We start from the raw sequence: 25,617 nt of genomic DNA, 5'->3' as shown, positions 1-25,617 counted from the left end.
CGCCCTGCAGCACAGAAATAATACACACCATAAATAAGTGAAACCAAACCCTTTCTACACTCTGACCATTCGTAAGTACTTCAAGACTAAACACAGTCGTGTTAGGAGATTTAGAGACATGCTAGAGTAGTTGGGAGTACTGACAAGTGGAATTTGTCAGCTACTGTGAAGCTCTTCAAATTTCCAGCAACACTCAATTGCAAAAACCCGTCGGGAAAAAGCCTCTGATCCTATCTGAGCCAGGGAGCCATTCCCCCTTCTTGTGGTTTGGAGTTTGGAAAACTGTAGATCCACTGGAATTCCAAAGCAGTAACACGAAGACTGCTGATGATTTAGCACCGACTGGAAATTGAAAAGACAAAGGGAAGAAATTGGAAAATAATGGTACAATAAATCCAGTGATGCAACTTTTTTTAATGTCCTAGCCGAGCCCATTTTAGGTGAGACACATGAGATGAGCCACATGAGAGTTAGGAAAGTGGATGAGTCCGAAAACAACAATAAGCAGAAAACAACAAGTGTAATTGTCGACACTGGAAATTAAGGAGGTGTGTGGCACAGTTGTGTTGCAGAAGCTGCATCGGGGCAATCAGCGTTCTCTGTAGCTGCCACAGATCAATGGAAGACTGATGATGATGTGAGGAGCTGCTCAGCTCTGCACTCACTGATTCTGACCTCAACCTGTTTGCCATGACTTGCTTTTATTTTATTGGAAAGATCTGTGATGTGCAGATTTTGTGTTGTGTATCTTGAGCACTCTGCTGTAACTGTATATTAATGAATTATTCCCTCGGGAAAATTGTGAAAATGTTGACGTTACTGCACAATGTTAAATAAAATGAAAAAATAACTTGTCTCCACATCAACATGAAATGGAATCATCTCTGAACCGTCCTGTAGTCTTTGTGTAATATCGCTTACAAACAAACAAAACAACAAGCAAACAACTGGACAGGGGTGAAAACACAACCTCATTGCCAGAGGTAATTGTCTTGCAGCCATAGTCTTGTATGGCATCAAATGGTGACATCTATATTTGAACTATGATGAGCTCAGTAGAATGTAAACACAAGTGTGACAGTGAAGCATCTTCTAGAGTTTGGCCATCACTCAAATTGCATAAAGTAGCATGCAGATACAGTAAAAATAAAGTGTGTCCCATTTCATCAGCTGGATCCTCTGAAGTCTGCATTTCTAGACTAAATATGTCAGAACAAGTTGGTAAAGCTGAGGCGTATAGTGCAGCATCAGGACATTTCTCATCAAGTCCAGCAGCAGCATCAGGTGACTGCTTCATATCTATTACCAGGTAGTCACGCTCAGGTTGTCATCGGTCCCTCTTAAATACATACTCACTACAATGATCTGTGGAAAAACACCACAGCAATGTGTAAACAAACCAAGTCATGGACTCACTATCGGATGCAAAGCTATAAGCAAAAGTTCAGGCAGTATAGGACTGTCTTCTTGTGAATGCCTCCTACACCACATGCACAATTCCTGCAGGTTCCACCAGCTCCTTCTTTTTTTTCATTCAATCCCTACGGTGGCTGAGAGAGCTCCACGCACTGCAAATTAAGAATACACATGCAAACAGAGAAAAAACACGTGCAAATTAAGAAAACAGCTTCATCAATTTGATGTCACATGCGCTGCAAAAACACATGCAGTGCAGATGCATGATGGGTGGATGAGTGGATGGGTGGCGCCTGAACACACCACTAGTTCTTATGCACCTTTTTTATCTGTGGAAGAAGTGCAGGTTGTTCTTGGTGTGCGGGTTCTCTAACAGACGCACCTTTACGTTCTGCTGCTACTACAGTGCATTCAACAGTGGCTCAGTATTTGACCTGTGGAGATTTAGTAAAGGAAAATTACTGAAAAATCGACACGGGTGTTGCTGATGGATGTAACTGCAGTTTGGTACATGCTGTACTTGAAGTGAAGAGAAAAGGTAAACAGCAGTTTCGGCTGCTGGAAGATTCTGTATTTGAGAGCAGTCAAGCTGAGACGACTTGAATGATCAAGTGGAGAGGAGCGTGGAAGAAAGAAAGTTAGGATGACAAGGCTGACAGAAGTCCAGGCTGCTTGCGGTGAGCATAAACCATCATGGAAATAGAGTGAAAGTGAAATAGATCACAGACGGAAAAAAGAAATATGATGCTGTTGGATTTCCTGATATTGAGGACGTTGCTGGAGAAAGTCAGTTTGTCTCATAGGAAGTCCAGTTCAGAGAAAAGAGGGAGAAGATGTCAAGCAGACATGTAATTTAAAATGAATCTCAGTGACTGTTGAATTGACAACAATGTGGGGCCCTTTGCTCAGTGGTCACATCATTTCATTATATCAATAGTTTTGATGTCTGTAGACAAGTGTTTGACACCACGATGTATAATCGAGTCCTGCAGCAGACCTTTGTTATAAGTCATTCTTATGCTCAGTATTCACATCTCCTGTCTGTCTCTGGCTGTAAACCACAAACATACATATATTCCAGTTTATTGACGGGACAGCTCAAGCAGGAGAGAGAGGGGAGGACGGGCAGTAAAGGGCTGCAAGTCAGAAACCAGAAACCAGAAACCTGCAGCCGCTGCAGGTTTTGTAAACTGGAGATGAGCAACCGGGCGTCCCACCAGCTAACATATCTTACTTATGAAACTATATATATTCTAATTCTATTATGTACATTGCACTTCAGATAATACCTTATAGAGTTTAAACATCATGACAGAGTTACACTTCCTGACTTATTTGCATAACTACAGCATGGTTGACTGTTGACCCTGATAAAAGTAAATTGTTGGACCAATTTAAGATTTACCTCAGTTGGTTACAAACGAATGAAAGTTTTTTTTAAATTAAAGTTATCAATTGTTTTAAAATAAAGTTAAACTTAAACTTGAACAAACTTAATATATTGGCACTCACAACACAATTCTTAGCAATTGAAGTGATTTTTTAAGTTGGTCCAAAATGATCAGTGTAATCTATCTAATTTCAATCTAAATGTTGCTTTTATTTCTAATTCACTCAATTTTTTTTTAATTCATGTAATTAGCTCTATATGTTTTTTGTTACCTCATTTGTGAATTTCCTCTCATGGCTCAATAAAGCCTCTTATTGCCTTCTTCCATATGTTAGAATACGAAATGCACGTTGGAAGACCTCCATTTGCTAACAACTAATATCTATAACATGAAGCATGACCTGCTGTTAGTGAGAGATTTCTAGGGAAAGTTTAAATGAGCCGGCAGATGTTTGGTATTTTTTCCGCCACACAGCTGATTTGAACTGGGACACCTACTGTGGAAAAAACATATGGTAAGTCAACTCAAAACCAATAGATTAGCTTTGCCCGTGATCACATCCAGCTTTACGAAGACAAATCAAAGTGGCCCTCACTTCTCCATCTGCTGAGATCTTCTAGCACATGTTACCCACCAGGAGCCAACTGATTCCAGTGGCTCAGCAGTTCTCTGTGCCGTTCCCACAGATATTGGGCTTTGAGTTGACAGATCTAATTAGAGACAAGGTTCAGGCCCAAGCCTCTGATGAAGTAAGATACAAAGGATCTGCACGCTAATACCTTTGGCCCCTGCTGCTTATATAATCACGCACTACATGAAGTTCTCAGCTTACCATTTTCCTCCGAGCGTTTTTGTGTCATGAGGTGCATGTAAAAAGTCGACCAATGCTGTGGGAGGCAGAGGGATGCTGTCACTTAAAAAATTAAAGCCGGTGACTTCACTTAAAAACATAATAGAGAGGCTAAATTATGGAAATTTGAACAACCGAAGGGGAGAGGTGGAGAGGGAGACACAAGCTGCGGCTTCATCCTTCAGAGGCTGCATTTGAAGAATGATTGCGTCACTGCGGTGCAAGTAGACTGTCCCATTTTCGAAGGCTCCTTCAAATACAGCCAACACATGCGTCCTTCCATCCCCCAGAGACGAAGGCTCCAACAGGTGGATCCTTCCCGACCCGACTTATCCCAGGATTCATCGTTCTTCGTTTTTCAAACAGCTACCTCTACACATGTTAGAAAACAAAAGGGCGTAAAACGATCTTGTCGCGTCCAACTTCAATGCTGTTACTAGGCAACAGCAATAAGATGGGACAAGCCGATAATGAGAAAACCTCTGTAGACCAGACCGTCTCATCACAGCCCATGGAGGAGGCCGTTTAGACCGCGTCCTCCAAAGGATGCAGCAACTGAATTGAGATGCAGCTGGGCGGTCTCCCAAAAATGGACGAAGAGGTACAGAAACTTTATAAAGGTCTTATACATGTCAGGTTATAACCTTTAACCCAGTATTTGTGTAATTATATCAACTGATATTACACAAGCATATTGGACTCTGTTACACATATTACTGCTGTATAATTGACATTGTTTCACTTTTAGGACCAGTGGCTTGTGATGGTCAGTGCTAGCTGATGTCATCAAATTCTACGAAGGGGATACCTCATAACTGACATTAGTTTTGACTGGAAAATGACCCAATAATTATCATGTTATTATATAAGATTGTGACTTGTTACCAAAGTGGCCGCTGTTCAGCAAAACTTACACCGTCTTGCTTTAGAGATTTAAGTGAGTAAACGGGTGAAGCGAAGTCATACATCACACCAGCCTGAGACATATCTCACTCAAGCATGGAGTTGTAACTTGTAAATGAGTTCTACAATATTGCATTGCTGGCTTCACATGGGGCCTCATTTCTGAGGAAATGCCCTGCTTCATTACAGGAGCTTCCTGAGTTTCTGCTTTGGCTTCTTTTTTCGTTTTTAAAGCCAGGATCTAAGACTTCTGCTTCCAAAACAAAAACAGGATGAGGCCTCCTGTGGTGCATCTGGAAAAGCTGCTTGCCGACATTCACAGGAAGTGGCAGTGGATCCTGAAAGCAAACAACTGAACAATACCCAAACAGAAGCAGAAAGCCCGTTTCATGTTTGTGGGACAGAACACACATTGTTCGAATAAATCCGAAAAAAACAGATAGTTCACGGATGGCTCGAGATGACTCGTGTCACAAAAAGGTGAAAATTGGCAACTTGAAGGAACAAAGCGATGAGAGACATGTTTATTGTGATTCACTTTTCTTTACACCCTATGGGGATGTCAGAAAAAACGTAAATTGGGTTTTCAACATTGACAATGCCAGAGTTTATAAAAGCAGGGGCACTGGGCTTATCATACTTTATGTCCAGTAAACTTTATTCCTCTTCCTGTTGCTTTTATTGGTGTGATAAATCAGAGCTGTCATCGCTACGAATAAAATCTATTATATTCCCCGACCCCTTTCTATTTTGTTACCGTCAAACCATCACAAGTTTTGCTCAGGACTGAGGACGAGGTGTCTGGTTGTTTCTTTTTCATTTGTGTTCATGTGTATACAAAATGATTCAATGAGATTTTTAGGTGGTGGAAATGTAAAACTGTTACCGCAGGGAGATTTTAAATCAATTCAATCAATCGATATGACGCTTCTGGACTCCAAGCAAAAAGGAAAAGTGCGCTCACAGATTAATGTGACAAGCCCGCTGCTTACCAATTTACAGGTTTTGTTCTCCTTCTTTTGTTTCTTTGCATTCTGCAGTCGTTACTTTTTATTCATCAATGCTGCCAGCAGCCAGTGTCTGAAGCATTATGTTTTCAGGTTGTCTGTCCATACGTACGTACATTCTTATGAACACAATATCTCAAGAACGCCTACAGGGATTTTCTTCAGATTTGGTGCAATTGTTTGGTTGAACTCAGGCATTAAGTAAAAAAATGTTGGTGATAAAATGTCAAAGGTCAAGGTCGCTGTGAACTTACAAAGCATAATTATGGCCTTGTGAACACAACATCTTAGGAAAATCTTTGTACAAAAGTTTACTTACTTTTTTTACTTAAAAATAAACTGATCTGATTTTGGGGGTCAGAGGTGAAAGGTCAAGGTCACAGGGGTCATATGTTCTTGTGAACGTGATAAATGAGGAAGACGCTTAGGGAATTTCATTACATCTGGCACAAATATTCACTTGGACTCAAGGATGACCTGATTAGAAGGTCAAAGGTCACGGTGACCTCATATGAGTCTGGAAGAAAATGTATGTAGACTGAAACTGCAACTGTCGGCACTAATTCTTGTTTTAATCCAATTTAACACCCAACATTAAATGTTGGTGGTGACATTATCTGATACTCAAGCCTCACACTAATCACTGATTTTAGACTTTACACTTCTCCCAAGTATTTGGTGAAATATCAATTCAACACAACAAATGTCATGACAAGCCACCGTGATAAGCACAGTCGCTTAGTTTTAACACTGAGACCTTCAAACCGGTAATATTTTGAGGGCATGATGGGCGTAAACAGAGAAAATAATGGCCGAGCGATAAATAGGCAGCTATTAATTTGAATAATTAAAATTGGGGAGACATTTCCGCTGCCAAGGACAACAGTGTCAAAGCGATGGACACATTGACGATATATCGGAGCCTCTGTTTAGTCTCTTGTGGATCGAGGAGCAGGATGAGACGACTCAGGCATTACCCGTGCACCTGCCACTCCACCAGTGCCTTACATATACAGTGCCTTGCATAAGTATTCACCCCCTTTGGACTTTTCTACATTTTGTCATGGTATAACCACAGATTAAAATTTATTTCATCGTGAGTTTATGTAATGGACCAACACAAAATAGTGCATCATTTGGAAGTGGGGGGAAATATTACATGGATTTCACAATTATTTACAAATAAAAATCTGAAAAGTGTTGAGTGCATATGTATTCACCCCCTTTACTGTGAAACCCCTAACAAAGATCTGGTGCGACCAATTGCATTCACAAGTCACATTTGCAAGTCACATAATTAGTAAATAGGGTCCACCTGTCTGCAATTTAATCTCAGTATAAATACACCTGTTCTGTGACGGACTCAGAGTTTGTTGGAGATCATTACTGAACAAACAGCATCATGAAGACCAAGGAGCTCACCAAACAGGTCAGGGATAAAGTTGTGGAGAAATATGAAGCAGGGTTAGGTTATAAAAAAATATCCAGAGCTTTGAACATCTCTCTGAGCACCATAAAATCCATCATAAGAAAATGGAAAGAATATGGCACAACCGCAAACCTACCAAGAGGAGGCCGTCCACCCAAACTGAAGAGTCGGACAAGGAGAAAATTAATCAGAGAAGCAACCAGGAGGCCCATGGTTACTCTGGAGGAGTTGCAGAGATCCACAGCTGAGGTGGGAGAATCTGTCCACAGGACAACTATTAGTCGTCTACTCCACAAATCTGGCCTTTATGGAAGAGTGGCAAGAAGAAAGCCATTGTTGAAAGGGATCCATAAAAAATCCCGTTTGGAGTTTGCCAGAAGCCATGTGGGAGACACAGCAAACATGTGGAAGAAGGTGCTCTGGTCAGATGAGACCAAAATTGAACTATTTGGCCTCAATGCAAAACGCTATGTGTGGCGAAAACCCAACACTGCCCATCACCCTGAGCACACCATCCCAACAGTGAAATATGGTGGTGGTAGCATCATGCTGTGGGGATGCTTCTCTTCAGCAGGTACAGGGAAACTGGTCAGAATAGAGGGAAAGATGGATGGAGCCAAATACAGGGAAATCCTTGAAGAAAATCTGATGCAGTCTGCAAAAGACTTGAGACTGGGGCGGAGGTTCATCTTCCAGCAGGACAATGACCCTAAACATACAGCCAGAGCTACAAAGGAATGGTTTGGATTAAAGAATGTTAATGTCTTAAAATGGCCCAGTCAAAGCCCAGACCTCAATCCTATAGAGAATCTATGGCAAGACTTGAAGATTGCGGTTCACAGACGGTCTCCATCCAATCTGACTGAGCTTCATCTTTTTTGCCAAGAAGAATGGACAAACCTTTCCATCTCTAGATGTGCAAAGCTGGTAGAGACATACCCCAAAAGACTTGCAGCTGTAATTGCAGCGAAAGGGGGTTCTACCAAGTATTGACACAGGGGGGTGAATACTTATGCACCCAACAGATGTCAACTTTTTTGTTCTCATTATTGTTTGTGTCACAATAAAATTTATTTTGCACCTCCAAAGTACTATGCATGTTTTGTTGATCAAACGGGAAAAAGTTTATTTAAGTCTATTTGAATTCCAGTTAGTAACAGTACATAATGGGAAAAAGTCCAAGGGGGGTGAATACTTATGCAAGGCACTGTAGTTTCCCTGCTCACACTGCAGTGCACTGTGGGGATAAAACCAACCCAGCATGTGCAGCACATGTGTAAACTGTGTGCTGAGGCAGTTAACATGCACAAAGCAAACCCTGACGGACACAGATGTGAAACTGTGTTGAATCATTCTTACTGAATAACAGTAAGTTGAAACAGATAGATGAGAATATAATATAACTTAAAATACTTTGACTGTGTGGATCCAATTGTAAGATCATGCCATTTAATACATTATAAACTACAATCATCTCTTGTGAAGTACTTTCTGACTTGCTCTGTCAAAGGTACTATTTCAAATAAACTTTACCTCCACTATATTGATAATTACAGAAAAAAATGTATTAAATTGAATTGATCGAAACACCAATTACTTCAATGTTGCTTTAAAGGTTATCACTGCCTTCGAATGATAAAAGATACTTGGTTATTGGATGTTCAATTTTATCCGGACAAGCAGGCTTGTCACAAGCAGGCTTGTCCCTCACTGTACGTGAGGGAGGATAATCACTGCTCTTAGAAATGCTGGTGGCCCCCGTCTCTCGGACCATTACCTCTAAATATAGCTGCTGGCCATTGGACTGTGTTATCCACTGTGTGTGTGTGTGTGTGTGTGTGTGTGTGTGTGTGTGTGTGTATTGCTGTGGGAGGTGAGCTCTGTAGTTTCTGAGTTTATGGCACTATTACATCCACCTGAAAAACTGCATCACCGTCCATAATATTTGTCCAGCAGTTCTGCCCGTGGCTCTTGTCTTAAATGTAACTCATGTCACTGTAATTGTGCCAGCAGCCGCTAAGTCACGGTGAATTCCCCAAAAAACCACCTGGAAAGCCCCCATTAGTAAACGTGTCATGCTCATGTCTGGAGAATGTGCTTGTGCATTTTAACGCTTCTAAGTTACGGGTTTGTGCTACTGTCTCCAACAATGGTAAATCTGAAACGTCCGGGCTCATTGCTATCTTGAATAACAATTTACACCCAACTCCTCCAACAGCAACACAACACAAAAATATAAAGTGATAGAGGGGAATGTGTAACAAATCATCAAAGCATGCAAATGGTAAGTTTCGATACCATCAAACCACAGATGCCGTGTCGGAGATCCGCAGCCGTGATTAAATGTTCAGCTGAGGTCTGTGGTCATGTGCCACGGTTTGAGAAATACTTAATTCTATATGCTTGCAATTTCTAGAATAAATTTCACTAATGTTTATATGGTGCACATAATTCTTCCCGCCTGACAGTATAATTCTTCGTGGTATAAAAATATTAGAATGTGTACCCAGTAAATACAAATTATTTACAGCTCAACGATGATGATTCTTTCATTTTGAGCTGCATTACAAATATGAATATATTTAACACTACTAAATTTTGCTTAGAGTGAAAGGCTGATAAATTAGAAAATATATATCTTTTGCAAAATCAATGAAAACGGAGTGGTCTTACTGGTCTAATTTTAAAACAAAAAGATGACTTCCCCTCATTGTCATCACTGATTTACATGATCCACAATTAGCTGGTCATTTTAGAAATAATACACTGGCGTGAGTCAGGGCTCAGCAGCTCAGACGTCCACGTCAGAAAGAGAAAAGAATATCACCCCAAGACATTTTCCCTCTGACTCTGAATGATTTGATATTTTTACTATTTCAGCTGCGTCAATGGCTGAACCTTTCGGCCACTAGTGGGCAGCGTCATAAGCCACTGACATTACCTTCTTTAAATTATTTATAGCAAACATGAAAGTAAATCAGTCTACACATTCAACAGACACAATTACATTAGCACTCATCTGAAGTTGTGTTTTTGATGACCTGGTAAATGACACTGTTTTAGACTTTCAGCTCTATAGTTTGGTCACCATCAACTTAGATTGATTGTTTTGCAAGTAAATAAACTGCAAAATGTTCGTCACTGAGTTGGCAATTTTGCCTGTTTTCCATTTTGACCCTAAAAACCAAAACTAGTTAGAAGTTAAAAGAGTTCAAGTTCAAAGAGACTAACATGCAGGGGCGTTTCAAGGGACTTTGGGGGCCCCGGGCAGAAGGGACCTTGGGGACCGACATCAAACTGTAGTCTCCTGTATTGGCCCCCTGTCAAAATATGCATCATAGAGGAGAGTGAAGCTCTAGAGAAAATAATCAGTGGTTTCAATATGACAGACCTTTTTCACTTAATCACATTTTTCAGATTCATGTAGACTTAAATATAAATGTTTGTGTGCATTCAGTGTGTATATGTAGACACAATGGGGTTGTCCATTATTAGACCTTCCTCCAATGGTATTATTTTTAAATGAATATCCAACAAAAGTCTTTGTGCATCAGGAAGGAACAATCACCAGACTGTTTATACATGCCAGATAAGACTGGAGGGGTTATAGTCCAGGACACGCACATGTACTGTACATTATTACACAATTCAAACATAAGTCCCACTAAAATGAACCATATTCACAAATGCTCTCGTAAAACTCCACAAATCCAGCCTATGCTGACTTGAGATTTAGGAGGAAATAAGGGGTATTAGATTTACGTTGATGCTTATGTAACTGTCCTGCAGGGATTTTATTACTGCACCTGCACCCACTACTCATCCAGCTTTGTGGCTTTATGCTCCAGCAGTCATCTGAAAATAATGAAGTTATTGTTCGACAGCGGTGACAATCATACAGTGAACTGCTGGCTCCTGATCCTGTCCAACACCAAAGAGTGTGGAATCAGTGGTTACAAATCCCATTTAGTTGAAACAAAACATAATCCGCTTAGCAAGTGAAACTTAGCTTATTAGTCAGTCCTCTATCACCCCATTAAGAGGACGACTGAGGATTACGTTCGCTCTGTGTCAGCGTCAAGGTTTCCATTTATAGCCAAGGGTCCATTGTGCCTGTGATGAGGTCCACGTCATTCCCCCTAATTATCTTCTATTGCAGATGAGAAAATGCAAAGCATCAAAGGGGATCAAGCAAATTACAACACAAATACCAGTGGTGGGATAGCTTGAGGTGACTCATCATGCCATAATGCCTAATGGTATTTGTTAAAGGGTCGACAAAGATATTGGCAGTATACGCTCAACAACATAACCACCTCTGAGAGCAAGCCAATATCTCCCAGGTCTCAGGTTGTTTGTGTCATTGCATAACAATAAAATCTGATTGAAGGTCTCATTCACTTGTTACAGTAACTTTCATTTGCATCGGAGCGACAAAATCTTTGCTTAGTTGAAATGACTTTTTATGTCATTGTACAGCGTATTAAAAACCAAATGAAATCCAGTTAACATTGTACCAGAAGTTCAAAAGAATAGTATTAATAACAGATGTGTTCAGGTTTAAGTAACGTCTACACAGCATAAGCAATGATTGCCGCGACAACATACATGTTTATATTACAGTCCACATGAATAAAATTGAGATTTGTTGGACTAATTTTAACAGCCAAACACATTTGTGACGTTACTTCTACAATGAACATCAAATTTTGTTCAGAAGGTTTGTCCCAACAGTCTTTCCATAAGTACAGAGGGTTTGTAAGTGATCAACAAAAGTGTATTAAAGTTGATTAAAATTGATTGAATGAATATTCAAAATGAGATTCGCTCTTTCTGTCAGGCACCTGTAGGAATTGTTAGCATCAATTCTAAAAGCTTATTTTACTTCCATTGCTGCAGGGAAGCTGTAATTTATCCTGTTTCGTGACCCAGGACCAACTTACTCGTTTTGCAAAGCAGTGTCAAGTGGTGCCAAATATCTTCGCTTGTCACACACCAGTGAGTGGACGTGTAAGTGCAGCACAACTGCACATCAATGCAGTGAACATATTCCTTAAGGTCTCTGTTAGTTCAAGCTTTCAAACGACGGCTCAGCTTGGGTTTGTCAGACTGACTGAAAGACGTGTTTTGTACCTTCCAGCTCCATGAAACACAGAACAGTAACTGGACTTGATTTCATTTGTTGGATAACTTCCTGTCTTATCAAATAAGTATCATTACAAATTGGCCCCGGACAAAGCTGCAGTAAACATTCATCACTTGACTGATTGAAATTACTGCCGCAGATGGAAATGAATGATCATGAGAGATTCCCATCAATAACATTTGTAATAGTGTGACCCGCTGTACTTATTATCATTAGGTGGTCACATGGGACAACCTGGGACATTATTTGATGTATTTTATGTCTGGGCTCATGCAGAGGTGTGATCCCAGCCGCTATCATCAGGTATTTTTCAACTAACTGTTAGTGAAGATGCCTTGTGGCGAAACCACAAAGTGGATTTCTTCGTCGTGATTTGATAAAACAGCTTGATCTTTAATCTGTTAAGTGGAATAAAAGCAACATTAAGTCACTGCTAAAATGATGAACTATACTTCAAATAGGATTACGCATGATTCAATAAGGTGATAATTAATTCCAGGAAAACTGTACCAATGCCTGTGACATTAATTATATGTGGAAAAATGAAGGCTCCTGACAAGAGAGAGAATACATATGATGTTGCAGTTGATAGAACAAAAAGACAACAATAGAGAATATTAAACTCACAGAACTTGTCATAACTTGACATAAACAGCTTTTGCTACAGTTTAGAAATTCCTCATAATGATAGAGACACTGAGGACTGCAGCTGAGATAACAAGTGGAGAGTATTCATCCCTTAAGAGCCGGTTTGTGCACTGAAAAGAAAGACATCCGTGTTTTGGCCTGTCATCACAAAGACTCAATATTAAAAGGAAAACACTAAAATCAAAAACAGTGACCAAAATAACTTTGGCAGTCGCTGCATGTTGGTCTCTTTAGAACAAGAGTAAAAAAAAAATTAAAAGATATATTGCCTCCTCATATGGATGAAAAGAACCTTTCAGCCATAACTTCTTATTAATTTTGCTAGAGATAGTAAGGTCACGACTTTCCAGCCGAGCCTGCTGTGATGGATGAGAGGGAGCTCACTTTAAAGCCTCTCCATTACTGTGTCTCAGCGGTGGTGAGCCAGTTAGATTGTGTAAGAGAGGATTGGTATCTTCCTATAAGCATGTAAACAAATAACTGGCACACATGTCCATGAGGAATACATGTTCTCCCTTAGGGAAAATAACTGGTGAGTGATATGGGTATAAAAGCAGTAAATACTACCTAAGACTTCCCCAACAGCAAACGCAGAACAAACTCAGAAAGAAAAATTCCCCACCCAAGATCTGTGTGAGGCACGGCGGGCATTTGTGCAGTCCGCTTGTCTGATTGTCTAAACTGGTTTGTGTATAGATTTGAGTTGTAGACTTGGTTCAGAGTCGCCACGTGGGAATACAAATACTTCCAGACAAGTGTAATGTGGGTTTCTAATTAGTTCCACTGAGGTTAAGATGCTGGACAGCAGATAGCAGGGATTCAAAAACCTTGTTTTCCGAAGGTCCGGCTCCAAATGGAGAATTGTATTTAACCTCAATTTCTTAGAAACTAACCTTATTTTTCCAAAATATCACATTAACCGAACAAGATGAAGGCAACTAACAGCATTTGTCAAACTTGAGGACTCAGAGCTCTGTTCTTTGGCTTTAACACGCACGAATGGATAAATTGAATTGTAGCTGCTATGAATAAAAAACGTGTTATTGGCTTCGCAGATGGCAGATGGAGAAGCTTAGACATATCTCGGTGTCAAAGTGTGAAATTTACTGAGCGGAGAATGAGTGGTAGGATGGGCCCTGAGGTCTGAGGCTGGAGCACAGTGTTAAACAAACAGAGCGCTGCACAAACAATAAAATAAATAGAGTTATGAAGAATAGATTTCAAGACTTTGACTCCAGTGGATCAGATTCGATTTTCTAGCTTCACAAAACCATTACCCTCCAATAATTATTCGTGTTGGTGTTTATTTCAGCTACTTGTTTTCTGCTTTGTATGGAAATGGTGTGGTATGTGCCCGGAGGCCCTTCTCTGTTTAAACCGGGTCTCTCTGAGACTCTCTGGAACAGACAGGGATAGAGTCACATCACAGAGCAGGAAACCAGAGAACAAATTGCTCTCGTGTTTTAGTCTATCCAGAAATCCCACAGCACGACAATCCACCTTCACTGAAAGGTTACAGCCACTATTTCCACGTTTCCAAGAAATTAGATGAGAATATTATATTTATGTGATGTTTTACCTTCTCTTTAGTCAATTTTGCTCTGTGTTTTTTTATGACACATTCATACTATAGGTAGCCTATGTGGGTTTACATACTATAAAACTTACTTATATTCTTTTTCTTTTGATATTACTTTTAAATTGTGTTATTCATCTGCTGTCTTTGATTTTAGATTACATTGTATTCATTTGCTTCTTGTCTTTGATGTTTTGAAGTCTTTTTTTATTTGTTCTCTTGATGAAGCCCTTTGTAACAGCTGTTCTGAAAGGTGATATATAAATCAAGTTATTATTATTATTATTGTTATTATTATTTGTAAAAAACAACATTCAACGGCTTTCAATTACACTAAACTCTTGCTTCATGCGCTTCTATAAATGTGAACTTGATGCAGGCTCTGAAAGTACATGGAAAGTTCCTCAGTTTGACATTAGTATTTGGATCTCGGATAGTGATAATGTCTTCCATATACTTTAAGTTCAAAACCAAATGATGTCCACTGAGCAGCAGAAGGCAATGAAAGTGCAACTCATGACCGTTCACAACGCCTACACTGCCATAATAAAGCTGAGGCTGATGCAGCAGGGAAATTAATGAGGTGAAAGTAAATAAATGTACATGCAATATACAGTACAAAGAATATCGCAGTCAGTTTATGGGAGCAGCAGGAGTCATAAGTGGGAGTTTATAGATGTAAATTACATCATTCACCCTGAAACATCTGTCACTGCAGGCAGCAGAGGGTATTTTCTTACATAAAGGTTATCTAGCCAACAGCTGTCCGACATGCACCAGCATCTCAGACTAAAACAATGGTTTGTCACCCACACCTCCAGCCACCTGTTACTGCTGCAGTAACTGCAGCTATTGTTGTTTACCCCTGAAAAAGGTTTTGTGGACTCAAACACTTCACCCGCCCCTCCATCGGCATAATGGTGAGTTGATAATGAGTGAATTTTCATTTTGGGGTGAACAATCCCTTTAAGGCTGTGTAGGAAATCCGACTGTTTCCTACTTTACAGTATAGAGAACTATATAGTGAGCTCATTGGGAAAATAAAACGAAAAAAACTGTTTTCGGACACTACGTTTGCCGGTGCAAAATCCCACCGTAAATTTTAAATGTTAGTATCTTAGTATTCATACTTTAAGGTTAGAAACATATTGAATGACAATCTTTAAATGTAGATATAAACTTGTTTCCCACAGCTTGTGCTGCGATGGGCTGCTCTGCTCACATTTACATTTATACGACACGTCAAGCTGTTTCTGCTGCGCTCTCTTCTCTCCGCCGCGAGCGCAATGCATGATGGTACATACTGCTCGCTTAGTTCTCTACTTTTCATGATGCATTGTGAGAAACAATGAGTGCGCTATATAGGGTATAAAAAAACTTCGGACAGCACTACAAAATGGCGAACTCACTATATACTGATGAGAGAGTGATTTCGGACAAAGGCTTAGTCAGCCTTATTGTAGCTAAGCCCAGTTGAAGCAGCCCTTTAACACACAATCAGAAACACAACTGAATCAGGTTCTGTAAACAACGTGTTTACGGTATTTGTGAGCTCTGAAAGACGTCACATTTGTCGATCTGAGCTGGATCTCACTTTTGAAATGTGAGGAGGGCCAATGGTTTCGCAGGGAGCGCACCTGCACCTCTACCGGCCGCCTATACAAAGACCAGAGAGGCTCGGATCACACGCGGAGGGAGTGTGGCGTCATTCTCTGCTCAGGACACTATAACTCTTCTATATCTTGTTGTTGGGTGTCATATCAACCTATAAAATCTTGTATACCCTTTAAATGTGTCTTCTTGGTTGTAAAATATGATGAAGCACAGTAGACAACACACAAGGTTACTATGGACAGTTGCAGTGTCATAGCAGGAGTATGAATCTGGCCCCTCGTGACAAAGCCTCTTGCAGATAAAACATCTGACAACATGAACAATGTCCCGTCTCCAAGGAAGTATTTAATTTACAAGCTGTTCAAATGATTACTCACACAACGTTCTGATCGTATTAATGCAGCGCTGATGTGATGTGATCCCAGCTCTATTAAAAAACATTTCATTCTGAATCCATTTCACACGCTGATGGACACCATTCCGCGGCGCATCGGTGGGAGACAGAAGGATATTCGGGGAAATGGCCGCACACGGGTTAATAATAAAATCAACTCAGTCCAAAAATGTCAGCAGGAAAGAAAAGCACTCCGATATGATTCAGTCGGACAAATCCACAGCAAGCTCAAAAAACAGTCTTAGTCACTCTGTTGGAACATTTTTATTTATTTAATTAGTTTTGGTGATTAAATAAAATTCCCATTGATAGAAATCCTCCTGAAATTGGCTGACTTCAGTGCTCTGTGGAGTTTAAGTGCTTCATTAGTTTGCCATCCTCCTTCCGCAGCAGCGAGGAGATCACTCCTGCACCCTGCTGAGCCTCAACCATCGGACTGGAATAGCAAATGCAAGGGTTTTTAGTGCGTCAGCAGATGAAAAGAAAGCTACAGCCCTCTGGAAGGACGGCTGTGGAAGGCGTGGCGCCATAGGCCTGTACACATTGTAAAGCATAGCGCGTCTGACCTTTGGTCTTCATCCCCACAAATAATGTATCGGACAAGGATTACACTGCTGGAGAATGTGAGAAACACAAGTAATGAAAGGACATGTTCTGAGAGAGAACCTCACAAAAGACATCCAGCAGAGATCCAACGCTCCTAGAAATAGTTCATCTGACCTCTAACAAATGTGTAACAAATCACAGAGGAGAAACGCCTTTGAAGAGATTTCATGTTCTACGCCACAGGTGAAGATTTTAAATTTGAGGTTTATTCATATACCCTTCAAATGATACAATTATTGCACAAATACACATCAAAGATGAGTCACCACTGCTGCTCGACGTTTCAAACAGTAAATCTTTTATAACAACACAGGTTTAAAATGGTTTCTAACCTTAATTTACAGTATAAATCCAAATATCAACGTTATCATGAAGATCAGTATCCAGGTCGCCTGACAAATGATGAGGCTGTCACCTAGAGAAGGTCATCGAGGGAAAAATAGACTCTCTGACAGTGAAGCTGTCCTTTAGAGGTGGAATACAAAAATACTTGTAACTTGATCTGGGAAGACACTGCCAATAACACTGTGAATAGAAAAATATCTCAAGGATTCTCCTACGTCAGAGAGTGTTACGTAACTATATAAATATTAAACCGGCTGATGCCCTGTCATTGATAAATTTGCAGTAACAACCATAACAGATATGAAGTGTTAACCCTATAGAAGGATGCTTTTGTATTCACTTCAGGAGCATATAAAAGGGATATGATCCCTTTTGGGTGACAGCATGACCGCAAATCATCTTCACAAACATTAAAAATGCAATCGTGAGACAAAAAGGGGAAAAAAAGTCCGTAAGTGAAACGGATGGGACGACAATTATCTCATGACCTTCACCCAAGAATGGGGGCTTCAACACTGGAGGGCACGGACGTTTGGGTCTGGTGTTTTCAATTTCCTGCTCCGTTTCCCAATATTTCTTTTTATTTAACCTTTGCATAATCCCGGACGAATACTTTGAGGATGGCTTCTGACAGCCAGCGAAGAGACAAATAGTGGCGAAGTAACAGCAGGAGGGAAAAGGGATGAATAACACATGGAAAAAAATACTACAGGAGAGAAGTGCTGGCGGAGACGTGAGTGCTGAGAAACAGGGAGGCCGAGGTCCAAATGGAATCGTCTACTTCGACAGTCTTTTGAAATTCATTCCAGTCGCTGTGGAGCAGCTGAGAGACGATGCAGGCAGATGTTACAGCAGCCTGATGTGATTTGCAATGATGTGACGTGTTCTATAGGGAGCGCAGGGAGCATTAGTGATAAAGCTGATGAAGGTTAAGCCACTTAACGGCATCCGTGGAGACGAACATGGGTGGAACAGTCATGGGTCGATTTATCTATTAACTATTCAATCGAGGCTCTTGCAGTAGCATCCGAGCAGATTTTACGCCTCTGACCTGCGTTGATTTCTCTGCGACGTTTTGTCAAATTGACAGAAAAGGTGTTATTTTAAAGAGCACATATGGTTCTGGGGTGAAATGCTCTCTGATGGATGTGGATTTTCATAAACAAAATTACAGGGACGGCGCTGTCGGTCGGTTCACCACTTAGGTAGGGTGGGTTGATATGACATTTTCTACAGAAATGAGTGGTTTCCAGATCTTTCCTAATGATTTTGTTGCTCCCCTGACTCAATCATCAACATGGGAGCATGTCGATATTCCCATCCAGCTAAAACCCCACTGTACTTTAGTGCAGCCTTACAGAGCCGCCAGCGAGTCTGTGCACTATGCCAACAAATATTTTCATATGCACACAATAGACTTTTTTGCTTTATGAAGCCATATGCTGAGTAAATTTAATTCTATTTGTTCATTCATTCACGTCCATTTGAATAATTCCCAGGCTTGGCATGTGTTGGAAACACAGTCCTCCCTCCAGTTCACCTCCGCGGTGGATTTGTTCTCTCTTGGTGAGATAACGCTACAAGAATTTAACACCGGAGACGCCAGCGACTCACTTCACTGCCTTCTATGGCTGCGTGTACGTGTGTTAGAAGTGATCTCCGCGCTAACCTCAATAACCGACTCAAATGACCAGAGCGTGCTTGGACCTTTGATTCCATTATAAAAGAAAAAACATACATTTTCACAAAAATATGAAAACAGAATGAAGGTTATCTTAAATAATTAAACAGTTGGTTCATTTAATGAGATGGAGAATGTCCAATAAACTATTCGTCAAATTCACTGAATATTAGATTTTTTTTCTTTAATACAAGGGAACCTATTCTATTACTATTACAGGGTGGTAATCCAGATGTCAGTTCATTTTCAAAATGTTCTAATTACCTATAAACAGGAAAACATATGCTCCTTAATTTGGTTTACTCCAATAACTGCAGGGCACATCTCTGCGCTCACATCGAAAAACAAAGGTCCAGGCTACAGTGTGTTGTCATGGAAACTCATCTGTCATTCACCAGCAGACACGAGGCCCTGTGACTCTATATCTGCCATCAACGGACAGAGTTCACCCACCCTGGATGTGTCACTCACTTGTGTTTCAGTGTAAATCATACGGTGACAATTTCGAAGGCGTTAAAATTGTCTCCCCAGCAATCAATCAGGATTACAGCTCCATGAGGTGCGAGCTAACACGTTTTCAGCTCTGTGCATGCACCCACAGAAATGCATGTGGTATGGGTCAGGGAAGAAGGTGTGGATCCGGATCATATAGGGCTGATCTAGGAGGGGTTTTTTCACTTTCTTTAACATTTAGAAGAGTTTTCAACATTGTCCTTGATTTCTCTGAGAATAATTCATAGATCTTGGTGAAAAAAAAATCAAGCATGCCTACTGGAGCAGGACATTACACTCTTGAATGATAGAGTTTAGTTAAAAAATAACTACAGTGCAAGTGAAAACAGCATCCTGAATCATTACTCCCTCTTTCCATCACTTCCCATCTTGCTCCACGTATAGGTACTCATACATACTGAACTAGTACACCGTTAGTAAAATCTGTATTCAGGCTGCGATCTCAGTGAATCAAAATGGGTAGAAGGGGATACATGGCTTTCACAGAACATCACCATCTAGTTAATGAACAACTTAAATTGCACTTCATGTAAATCTGACACACTTCACATTACCCGTGATACTAGAAACGAGACATTCCTGTCCAAGTATCCAGAGGCTCAGAGGAGAGCTCATTTTCAAAATGAATCATAATCATACGTAGAGAAAACTGATTGCATTTCTAAAAAAAAAAATCCCCCCGATGATAGAGTGTTTCGCCTCTAATTAACCTTTCATCAGACCTTTTAGCAGGAGTTACGCCTCCTTCTCCCTCCCTGATATTAAAGCACTGACCGAGGGCAGCTTGGAAACGACCCGCACAAGAGCATTCAAAGTAAGAAATATTAGTTGCTGGAGATCGGTTCAAATTGCATTGGTGGTTAAAGTAATAAATAACTGTGGTGTATGAATGTGGGATTCTGCTATACTGCGTCAATGCTCCAGACGTGAATGGACCAATGGGAGGTGATCTGTCTATTGATCGCTGGAATGTCTTTTTGCTCTCTTGTCTCCGCAGGGAGGTCAAAGCACCAAGTCAGCAACAGCACAACAGAACTGGTGCAGATGGAATTTCAGTATTTTGCCGTCAGATGTTTGTGTTCACTTTTCAACACAAAAATACATTGTCTCTTAAGTCATTACACAACCTGCTGCTGTATGAGCCATTCACGTCGCTCCAATTCAAAGAAACCATTAAGAACAACATGTTTCCACGGTTCAATTCAGCGAAGCTTTACCTCTTCCAGAGGGGCAATTATATTCTGACTCAAAACTCACCAAACTGGACAGCAGGCGCAGGATTTCATTGCCTCCAAAAAAACACAAGCACAGCTAGGAAAACTACAAGATTGTATAAAATCTTGTAGTGAAGAGAAAAAAAAAGGTTGATGCTGTCGATTTCCTTATAATATATACAACATTAATATTGTTGGGTGATGTAATATTGGAACACAAACTCCTTCGCTGCTTTATTCCTGTACTGACCTTAAAATGATTTTTCTGTGAAGAAGCTTTGTTCAAAATGTCATCACGGCAAATACTAAATGAAAACCAACGACACAATCCCTGTTTAGGATAATTACAAATGCCAAGGATCATTTGAGTAAATTCACAGGGATCTGATTAATGTCAATAATGGATTTTTTATTATCTGGAGTGAAACTGCATAATCGCACTGAAGTACGAAGGATCATCTTACTTATGCCAATTTCCTCTGCAAAGACAAAGATAAATCTGGTGATACAACAATTGTTTTGGTGGCAAAACCGCTACAAATCTGTCAACATGCCACTGGTTTTTTTAAATGATCTGTTCAAACCCACATTATGAAGCATACATGTTGGTTTCAAATCATGTGTCATAATATGTTTTAGCCATGTAAAGTCAGTAAGACATCAAGTTATATTGTGCTAATGGGGACCGCAGAATAACCTTATTTAACATTTAATATTTAAAGTTTAACCTTTAACAACAGACTGAGTTTATCCTATCTTGGACTCAGTGTATGTATTCAACATCTGGTATGAATCCCATATTTAATCCTGTAATCCTCTGATGTTGTCCACTTCACCTATGGGGAGCAGTTAACTCGCGCTGCCATCTGACCTGGTAATGAAATGTATAGATAGATTCAAGCTGTGTGATGCACTAAGAAATCTGTGAAGATAAAAATTCAGCTGGTGAGATGATGGACATAAATGCAGCATCTCCAGTGGGATTGCCAAATCAAGACAATTTACTCTCATCCATAAGAAGTGTTAGATCACGAGGATACGTGGAAACCCACGGACAGGTTCTCCAAGAGGCCGCACCTACATGCAACACACAGTTTTGATGTCTTTTAAAGTTTGACATTCACTAGAGTCCAGTGTTGAATCAAATCAATCAAAGAGTCCTTATCAAGCTTTGGCACAGAAATCCATTCTTAATTTAGTTCTTTTAGAATCATTATAAACTTGAATGGCAGTCAAAGAGCACATATCTCTGCCAAGGCCCAACCATCCCATAATAAAAACACATTTAAATTCACCAGATGCAGAATTTAATTTGGGTCTGCACCAAATTACACACTCTCAAAGGTCGTAGTTCCCTAAATATGCCTGTTTTTTAATCAGCATCCATTGATTATTCTATAAGAATTTAACGAAAATGCTGAAAAATGCCCTATCTCACAAGGTTAAAGGAAGTGAAAAGAAAAAGTTCTCGGATCCGCCCCTTGACATTTCCTGACCCATTCCACATCCTTCCTTCAAGAATCCTGGTAATCGGACCACTAACATTTGTGTAATCCAGCTAACTAACAGACAGACAGATAATAACCTACTTGCATTTTGCCGTCTCAGTGGAAAATAACTGCAGCTCCCAAAGAAACTCTGAGCTGTTTTCACTCTATTATACTGAAGAGCTGGTTCACGTCAGTGTAAGTTCTAAAGAAGCTATTTTATACGGGGAATTACTAGACTTCAGTCTGTCACTCTGTTGTTTTATGTCTCCAAACTCCATGTGTTCAATTCTAAACTTGAAGCTGCCATTGTTCTGGACAAGTAAATGAGGAGTGAAGAGGATTTTCATCCATCAAAATGTTTGCACTTTAAAAGATAAAAGGCAAAACACCCTCCTCCAAAAAGAACTTTCATTATTCATTTCTTTTATTATTATTAACAGTCACTAATGGTGAAACGTAAAGCAGATATTTTGAGAGTGGTCTACATATCAGGATAATGGTGTAAATATACGGTAAACCAATCTGTCAGCTGGAAACTCCGTAAAACGTGCTGGGAGCAGTCAGATGGCTCGATAGTGGCCAAAGTCTGCATACCGGAGGAACTGTGGGTCCTTCCAAAATAAGATGATGAAGATAATAATAAAATGTCCAAGAAAACAGGAATGTAAACAGATCAATTCACTCTCCCAAATAACAAGGCTGCTGGAGTTTATTATGGACCCATTCTGTCAGAGTTTGGCTCGTCTCACTTTGCTTCATCTTCGTCTTACATTGTGTCTTTGAGTCCATTATAAGACTTTCCTGGTGTTTCATCTGACCGAGTACTTCATTGCAGTCATTTGACAGAGGACTTGATCTTTTCCTAAATGAATTCAAGGAAGAAAACAATCAACAAGGTGTGTGGTTGGTAAAAAACTAATTTAACTCTACCAAACACATTTAATATATATTTTAAAGTGAAATAATGATTATGTCACCTGAGTTCAAGGAGGTTGAAGGAAAATAGACTCAGTCCAGCTCCTCATCATCATCAGATTAGAACTTTGATTGGATCTAGATGTTGCAGCACTACAAACAAAAACAATCAAACACAGTCCCAGTGCATCTGCAGGACATTTGTTCCGAATCGATTCTTATTATCTCAACCAGGGATGTTGTGTTTTCATCCCTGTCCGTCTGTTTGTGTGTTGGTCTGTCAGCAGGATTACGTAAAAGCCACTGAATGATTTCCCCAAAAACTTGGGCAAGAAAGGAACTGTAAAATATATATCAAATTTGGTGCAGGTTGAATACATTTGAGGGGACTGTTGGGCCTTGGTGGAGGAAGGAAACATTCTTGTTTTGTGATTTGTGAACTATGAATCCCTGTCCTCTGCACCCATACGCATTGTGCTCGAAACAAGGAGCCCCTGTTTTTCCTCGTGGTTTCTTGATGAAGGTTTTTCTTTATCACCACTGAGGGCCCAATGTTTGAGTAAAATGGTTTTCATTTACAATCTCATAATGTTGTGAGGCCCGTTAATATTTTAATCAAGAGCTATAAACTTTAATAACACACTTCTAACTGTTGGTCCCATTTCAATAAAGTCTTGCTTTATGTGTTTAAATATCAATTATCCATTGTTATGTATCCAAATTTAGTCAAACGATCCTATCAAAATGATTACGTTCACATCTTTATATCAGTGCTGCTGGAATAAAGCCTAAGTTAAAAATAAATATAGAACATTTCATTATTTCCAGTGCACATACAAGTCTGATCAAGCAATCAAATGGGTTTATATGGATTGAATTAATTTCTAAGTCACCATTGATTTAAGATTTGTTTTGTCCTGCATCCCTACATGACAGCTTATTTTGGGAGTTAACTTTTGAGAGCGGAAAGAGTGAAGTCAAAAGAATAGATGATTTACTGAATCATCTATTTGGCACTAAACCACACAGAAAATGAGGCAGACCACAATAATTAGTCTCTCATCAGGGTTGCGGTGTTTAATCCTTAAACTAATTAAAAAAGGTCTATAAGCAAATGGGAATCTGTTAACACTGAGGTAAACCTGACACCCCTCTTTCCCTCTTCCTGCGGGCAGCCTGTCAAACCTGCCTCTGGGTAATTCCTACAGTTCAGCTGGACATTTGTAGTATGAGTGAATGTAGACGAGGGACATGGAAAAGGGGACATTATACAATGAGCAGAGATTTATGAAAGTTAAGTCAGTTTCACCTCGTGTGGCAGACGACAAACACCCTCTCCATTGCAACTGAGACACAGACAAATAAGGCGAGTGTGGTTCCTACTGAAAAGGGCAAAGTCTGTGCGGATCTGTACCGGAGACAGTGTGTATATGGAATCAATGATATCACTGCCTGCTTCACGGCCTCCCTAATTGAGGCAGGGATCAGGAGCCACTCAGTCCTCTCCTGTGGTTTCAAGCAAGAGCGACATTAAGCCAGAAACAAACAGCCTCATGGTCCCTGAAAGCAGTGACGATGGTGTGTGGTATAATGAGCAGCGTGTCCCTGCTTTGTCTGAGGAGAGACAAGCAGCGTCTCTGTCTCCAGTCGAGCTCTGTTTTCAATCAAGGTCGGCTCCCAAAAGCCCTTGCTGCTCGCCGCTCGGCATGCGTAAACACCACCTCCCCTCCTGAAGTGTTTACACGCTCATTTGTTACGACATGGGCTTTTTCCACATGCACGGGGTGTATTTAATTAAACTGACCCCCGGTTACGTTTCTTTCAATGAAAACAAATCAATTTGAAAGCTACAGATTTGTTGCACGCTTTGAAATTGCAAATGACAGGAGGAATCCAATGTGTCGGAGCACCTAATCTGTGTGGGCCCACTATAACCCAAACATGAAGGGAATTCCTTGAAGATGGAGGTGATAGGTTAGCAAACAGACAGACGTCCAGGGATTTCAGGAGGGGGAAAAAGTCCTTCAGTTTACATGTGTTCATCCATTCATGACCACATGGGCAGCTTTTGTTGGAACATAAACATATTATGTTACTTAGATGAGAAAATACTGAATGTCCCTACAAGATCATTTCAGTTTAATTTGCTTTTTTCCAATGGAAATTATGAGACCCTTATGAGTCCTGTGGGCTATTATGGCCGTTTTTTTAAATGCTTTTGATTTTGCCTTTATGTACCACATAAAAAAAAAAGTTTGGTATCTTTTTTCTTTCTGAATATTTTTTACTTTGACATAATTTATCAACACTCTGGATCCCAAAACACAGAAGAAACATCTACATCAACTGTTAAAAATAACAGTAATGCATTGAGCTAGTTGGTAACTTCTTCCTGAATGTTAGCTAGCTGAGCAAAGGGGACTGCCAGATTTCACAAACTGCTGCATTTTTAAAAAGATCCTTCAACATCACAAACGTG

At 40.1% G+C, this 25,617-nt stretch overlaps 1 protein-coding gene across 1 annotated transcript in view; it reads left to right on the top strand.

Moving 5' to 3' along the window:
• The window catches only part of LOC117761837 (olfactory receptor class A-like protein 4), a 946,130-nt gene that overhangs the window by 260,949 nt on the left and 659,564 nt on the right, over window positions 1-25,617 (top strand). The gene's annotated exons all lie outside the window — the stretch shown is intronic.

This window comes from Hippoglossus hippoglossus, chromosome 5 (genome assembly GCF_009819705.1).
Source record: "Hippoglossus hippoglossus isolate fHipHip1 chromosome 5, fHipHip1.pri, whole genome shotgun sequence".
NCBI lineage: Eukaryota > Metazoa > Chordata > Actinopteri > Pleuronectiformes > Pleuronectidae > Hippoglossus > Hippoglossus hippoglossus.
Note: the sequence above shows the minus strand (reverse complement) of the source record. Positions and strands in the feature narration are given on the sequence as shown.